We start from the raw sequence: 7504 nt of genomic DNA on the forward strand, positions 1-7504 counted from the left end.
TCTGCTAATACATGTGGTATAATAGACAACGTCTACTGGTGTTGCATTGCTAAAATGTTAACATCATGTTCTCCTAAAGTTGCCTCTTTCGCGATCTTATCTGCAAAAGCATCCTCTAATGCAACTGGATCTTTCCCTCACATGTGTGCTACACATTTACAAACGGCAATTCTACTGGATAATAACACTGCCCAGAGGCAAACATTGGTTTGCCTCTTATTTGTAGTTATTTTTATTTAATTTAATAACTGTACAATACTCTGTATATAGTAACTGTATAAGATAAAGGTCTAATCGTCTCTTACTTTACTCAGATTGCACAGAGTGTATATTTGTTAATAATTTGAATTATTTTGGATAAGGATAAGTGTAAGATAATGGGTAATTTCAGTTTTTGCTTTATAATTTTGTTTAGCGTAATTTTTACGGTTGTCACACCTCGTCTCACCCACTGCACTACAAAGAAATATACTGTAGCAAATGTATACTGGCTATCAGTGTATATTGTCACATCTTGTTTCTCTGCAGCTTAACACGCTTCCGTTAAAGCTACTATCCCTGCTGCTCAAGCAAATATGAAACATGCTAGTTGTCCTGTACAGATAACTTTCTCACTATCTACTACAGTAAAACCTGTTTTAGTCTGTCCCTCTGCTGTTGTAAAAACTCAAACCATCAACAAACCAAACCTTTCCCTCACCAAGTGGCACATCTATTAAGTCATCCCTCGGCTTACACTCCTTCTCTACGCTCATGAGAAGTGCCCTCTTCTTTCGTTGGCAAAAGGTTTGACGGATTCAGAATTGTGCATCACTTTATGGTAATATGTGGTTGTGAGAGTAACAGTAACATTAAAGACAAGCGTCTTGTAGGTGACAGAAATGTAATTTTAGCCTGCAGTAGTAGACATCTACCTCGTGTGGAACTAACAGTGTCAAAAAGGTGAAAAACTATATCCTGAAACATTGTACAGCTTAAGCCGCTGCACATACTGATCACACGCATGGAGGTAAAGCACAAGGAACTACAGCTAATCTTTTAGGATAGTAAGTTACTGGCTTCACTTGTGGAAAAAGTGCTGTTAGTTATTTCACAGTCACCTGGCATTTGTGCTGTTCACAGAACCACAAGTCCATCGCTGGACCTCCTCTGCGCTGTCACTTTTTGGAGCTTGGCACGCTCCCTCAGATTCTCATGTTCCAACGCTGCTGAAGATTTTAAAGGCAGAGCACGTCGTACACCTTAGTTGTCTTCCTCAACGTCTACGTCGAAACTCTTTTATCCTATTTAAGATTCTGCTGTGCAGAGTCTCCTCATGACGATCTCCTGGAAGCCCAGTAGCACAGCTCTCTGTGCTAAAGGTGATCTCCGATCCTCCTGAAGACTCTCTCCAGGCCTCAGCTTCCATCTTATCGATGATCCTCTCAGTCACTCCTTCTCGTCATGGCACCTCACGACATCTGCAAATTAAAATGACACTCCTCTCACCACATGGCTTTCGCCATGTGTCAACTCCCCTATGAGACATGTACAAGAATATTGCACAGTCTCCCTAAAAAAAAAAATCTCCAGGGTTTCCCACTTGGAGCAGCCATACTCCAACCTGTAACTCTGTGTAAAAACATCAGTCAGCAATTAAATGTTTAGCTTGTCTAACTCTCAGCTCCACCTGGAGCCTGTATCCTGGAAGATAAAGTCTTTAAGTTAAAACAACTATACATTTGCAACCAACTATAGATCATAAGAGTAATAAAGTATTCAGCATAAAAGACAAATATCATGTGCAGGTTTTCTCCAATCATTAAATCACTATTATTGCCATAATTTGTCCCAAATCATGAATCATCCCAATTTATTCCACAATTTAATCGGTGACTTCCCTTAAGCAATGTCACTCCACTCATTTTTATCACTGTGAGCTTAATAGTGGCTAGCTAATGAGCCCCATATTCAACTATTCTGTAACCACTGCACATTTGTTCAATTGTCACTTGTCTGTCTGTGCTGAATCTTTTACAAGCACTCTTAAAGAAAAACAAACATTAGCCAAACACACGGTTCATCCTGGTGGTCAGGCGTCGGCCACCCAGATTCCAGAGATGCTGTAAAAAAGAAGTAACACTGGTTTTAAACACGGTGTCACTCTATTCACTTTTCCCCTGCAACATTCATATTTTCTCCAACACAGTGTAATTTAATCACCAACACACAGCCTGTAACCAGTTTTCTTCACACAAAATCTCAGTAATCCTGTGATAGAAAAACATCTTTAAGATGTGTCCTACTACAAATCACATGATCGAATGACATGATTAACCATCTGCTGTAAAAAGAAATTTAAATGTCAGCGCTACGCATTTGTATACACTCTTTCTCACAGTCATCTCTGTGAGCAACACAAAGCAGTTAATAACACACCCATGGTAAATTCACAGACACAGAAATTTTTAAACTAAAAAAGGTTAAATTTGCAGAGTTCACATAGTCATGTGACCCAAGTTTCCTCTTGTGGTCTCCTTCTGTTCCTGCAACAGAAGACACACACAGTGATGCGTCCACACCTTTGTCAGGTGGGGGTTAACTTCACACAATGGTGTTAAGTCAGTCAATCTTGTCAGCTTTTGTCAGTCAGTTTTTCCACTCATTCTTTCATTCTTTCTTTCTTTGCTGATAGTGGAAACTATCGTCGAATTCCGTTTCCACCCACAGCAAAGTGACGTCATTTCAAAAGGAAAAAGAAAAACTTTAAATCGGATTACCTCTCTGAATCCTTTTTGGCAGGGACTTGTTTTCTGATTGTCCCAAATAAGTGGCTTTCTCCTAAGCCTATTTAAATTTTTGGAGAAACTCACTTTTACAACAGTTTTCTTGACGACGAGTCGTATAGCATTTCTGTTCTAATCGTGCATATGTGCTCAAACAGAGATCATCAAACGAAACTTTCAGTGCACCATGAAAGTAACAAAATAAAAAGAAAAGAAAGAAAAGAAAGGAAAAAGGAAAGAAAGGCCTTGTTTAAATCATGACACGTGTTCTTCATGCCAGGGGGATAAATCATAACAACCCATTTGGCAGGCTCAACTTAGTAACAAAAGACAAATCAACAGCTAGATCAATTTCAAACATTCATCCAATCAGCCACACACAACATACAGCATAACCCTGTTGTCTCATCACATAATAAGTTTCTTCTCATGTAACCAAACGTGTGCCATGGTAAAACTTCTTCACACACCAGAAACTCACAATCAGCTCACTCATTTAAAACCCCTCATCAGCATTCTGTTTTCTCCCTATGATGCGGTCATCTGTCCTCCTATAATATTCAGTCCACTAGTCTATGTATCACTTTCATCTTACTAGTGACTTGGACAAGATGACAAACAGAATCTCATGCTTAAGATGCTGTCTGGTCTTCATGAGTATCATTTATTGTGTATGTGCATGTAGGGTTAGTATGGTTGATGCATTTTCTGTATGTTTTTGTGTTCCTCTCATCACATTTTCATTAATCTCATCACTGCTTAAAACAAAACACATCTCTCTCTCTCTCTCTCTCTCTCTCTTTTTTATTTTTTAACTGTCCTTTTCTCCAAAACAGAAAATAGCATTACAGCTGTTTCAGGCTGAGAAACACCAAACACTCTTTGTGTTATCATTCATCCACACAACTATGTTATTTCTTTGTCCGCTGGGCAGGTGACCTACAGAATCACGTCTGCCCCAGCTGGACACCTTTTCACACACACACCGTGACGTCAGACACACTCACACTCACTTCTGCTTAGAGCACAATTTCACTTCATTCTTCAACGATCCACACAACACGTGCTGCCCAATAAAAACTTTGCAGTGTATTTCATCCTCTTTCAAGGCAGACTTCTTTTATGTTTGCAGCAGGCAACGCGACTTACACCAAAACCCAGGCTACGTGTACACAACAGGTCACAGAATTCCATTAACACCGCTTAGGTTTCCTTCTGTGCTGCTGCGTTCACTTACTGGCACTCACACACATATATGCTCATTCACACTCTTTTTAGGCCCATAATCCCCCTTACTGCGGCGAGCTCTTTCCTCCTTACCATTGGTGGAGAAACCATACACTCAACGCCCTTAACTGCGGAGAACCTTTTTTTTTTTATTTTTTTTTTTTATCTTTATAGAGCTCTATCCTCCTTTCGGTGGAGAAACCGTCCTTACCCTCCTTCTATTCGGTGGAGAAACCTCTTTAAACCTCCTTCGGTGGATAAACCGACTTAACCCTCCTTAAATAAATCAAAAAGATTAATAACAAAACAAAAACACTGGCGGAGAAACCAGGCAGCTTGTGTCTACACGCACAGCTTGCGCACTCACGTACCTGCTTTAACGCACGGGCACATAGCCGCTCTCTAAGGCCTTCTGTACTCACTGTTCGTGTTGTTTCCGTTCATGGGAAGAGTCTCTGTTCCCCATCAATCGCCATCCAGAGTGCATGTGAGGGGTGGAAAGTGTCCTTCACACGTCGGATGATGTGTTTGTCGTAGAGTTGGGAGATGGGCGGGAGAGGGCCTCCAATGATCCTCTCTGCTGTCCTCACTATCCGCTGCTGACCTCTGAAGAAAATGAAGACAATCAAAATTCAAAAGCCTCAACAGTAGAGAACACTTTGGCCTTTTCACATTTACAGTCTCTGATGCCCCGTAACATTAATAAAAATAAATAAAGTTCTTTAGTTAAAAAGAACTTTTTAACTAAAGGTTTTTAGCTCGTGGAATTTACAGATGAAAACATGAATATATTTAATGTAGAGGGTCAATATGCATAAATAATTAAATATTTAAATAATGAATGAAAGGTCTCATTAACTAATGTATTCTTTATAGTTAGTTTCATCATGTACAGTTAATAGTAGAATATTATTTAGTCAATTTTAAAAAAAACAAAAACAAAAAAAACCATACCTATTAAATTGTTTCACTATTTCAGTAGTTATTTCATGGTGCCTGTGCCATAGCACCTCACCCATCAAACACAGCCTACTTAGCAGGTACACAAAGTTCACAGTGAGACAGCAGCTTGGCTGTTTACTGCCTTTTCACCCTAATGTTAACAAAGAAAATAGTATATAACAGCGACAGAATGGGTGTTTTCTTATTTTTATTTAGCAGACTGATTAAAATAGAGAGAAAAGAGTTGGATAATTATTTTTAAAAACTGATAATATGATCATTTCTGATGCAGTTTGATATCTCGATATAGGATATCCACGAACTGCACCAACATGCTGCTCCAGATGACAATGCTATCACTTTCCTCATTGTAATAAAATATTGTTTTAATAGTTAGTTTAAATTGAACGTGCACTAGTAAACAAGATTCAGAAATTATTCCATTCAAAAGACTTTAATAGTAAATATCATTTCAGTGAGAAATCTCATAGACACTGAAATTACAATGTGAATAACATCAGTAAGAAACTGTTCGAACATTTGTTGTTTCCTGAAAGTTAACTATTATTATCTTTCAGAAACAAGCTACAGTTTGTAAGCTTTGTTTCCCTATCCTTTAAAACATACATACCTATTACTGCCAGCCAAACTATCAATATTGTGAGAGGAGGAAAATAATACAGGGCTCACAAACCAGAAGGAATAACATAAAACTACATGTATTTCAGGCATTGGGTCTAAAATACAAAATCCTCGATTTTAGAAGCTAAGCGAAGTAAATATCCATGATGAAAGGCAACTAAATATCTTGAAAGGCAGGGAGAACACAAGAAGAGGGCAGGACCACAGACTATTAATACAAACTGACACACTTGGACTAAGCAGGAAATGGGAAACAGGTTTTGAACAAGGAACCCCTGAAGACAATTAAGAAAGCAAAACAAAGGAACCTTGAAAAGCATATAGAACATTTTTCAATATTTGCATTTGCAAATATGTTTGTAAATATCCTCTTTGTGCCAAATTTGATGAATAAATATTAAGCACCTGTTCACCTGACATATTCGGCAACTATTTAAGTTTAGCCATTTAAAGAGAACATGTGCAGTATAGGTTGGGTTTAAACTTTTAATTTGGGCAATTTAAATTGTATCATTATTATTATTATTAGTAGTAGTAGTAGTAGTAGTAGTAGTAGTAACATTATAATTATAATTATTATTATTATATTTACTGATAACTGTACACACTATACCAAAAGGACAGCATACTGTTTTGTCCTACGTGGTGCATCGTTCATTTGTCTAAACACCAAATGGCAACTCCTTGGCAAATAAATAAATAAAATAAAAATGATGAAATAAAATGATGCGACCAAGACAAAACCTGTGGTATTTTGTAAATATGACAAACGCGAATTCACTGTGTATAACTTTATTAGCAGTGTCCTCCAACAACATTGAGACTAACGTCCTCCTCTCTGCCCCTTTATGCTCTCTGGTCGCTATGGTAACGCGTAAATATTTCTTTAAAAATAAGACACACAACTACTACACGGAAAAAGACCCAGGGAAACCGAGTTAACGACAAAAGCAAAAAGAAACCCTGAAAACCATAAATTTTACGCTGAGCCTCAACTCTCGTGGTGCGGTACCAAACGACGCACGGGCCGGACCGGTTGGGGACCGCTGATTTACACAGTATATTCAAGGTTACGTTACGTCAGTCCCACCAATCACGAGTTGCAAAGCGAGAAATACATTTGACACTCACCGCGTTGTCCAATTAAAACTCTGACTTGTGTTTGGTGGTTGTAGAAATCTTTTTATGAGCTTTTAGCTGAGATTGAGAAGTCTGAGTGCACCACACATGCCTGTCTATATTTACACAGCAGACCTGGCATTACAGCCGGTAAAACCATGCGCAGTTGCCCCCGCCCGGTATCGCGGGCCTTGCCCTAGGTTAGCTACCTGACGCCATCTTGATAGCAGCGCTATCAAATGCTAAGACTAGCTAAAAGTCCATGGTGCATAATATACACATATGCTACATTTCATACCCCAAAAAACGCTTACCTGTATGTTCTTAACCCTTTAGCGCATCCATTAGGCTGCTCCGAACACGAGGACGTTTAATGTTCAAACATGTCTTGCTTTGCATACTAATAATCAAGGAACTGACCTCACTGTTCATTCACTGGGCTGGCTTCAGTTATTGTGCAAGTGTACTGTTTATAAGGTTGGGGAAAACCTGCAGTCAGCTGAGACTGAAGTCCCTTGGATGAGTGACTAAACGTTTCTCTCACTGAAAACAGAATCAACCTTTTGGAAAGGTTTAAACCAATGACTGTTGGTTTAAACACCTACAGCTGACGGCCTTTAGGCACCGCCCAGCCAAAATGTCATGTGACCTTTTCTTTATGACATCATCACTCCTTGGTTTAGAGTGATGATGTCATAAAGTCAAATTTAGAATCTTAAATCCTTTGAAGTTTTTCCTTAAATAGGACCGAGAAGCAGCAATTTTTAGTCAGTGTTTTCACAGCATTCAAACGTTCACCAGAGAAACAT

Source organism: Pelmatolapia mariae, linkage group LG1, assembly GCF_036321145.2.
Source record: "Pelmatolapia mariae isolate MD_Pm_ZW linkage group LG1, Pm_UMD_F_2, whole genome shotgun sequence".
Taxonomy (NCBI): domain Eukaryota; kingdom Metazoa; phylum Chordata; class Actinopteri; order Cichliformes; family Cichlidae; genus Pelmatolapia; species Pelmatolapia mariae.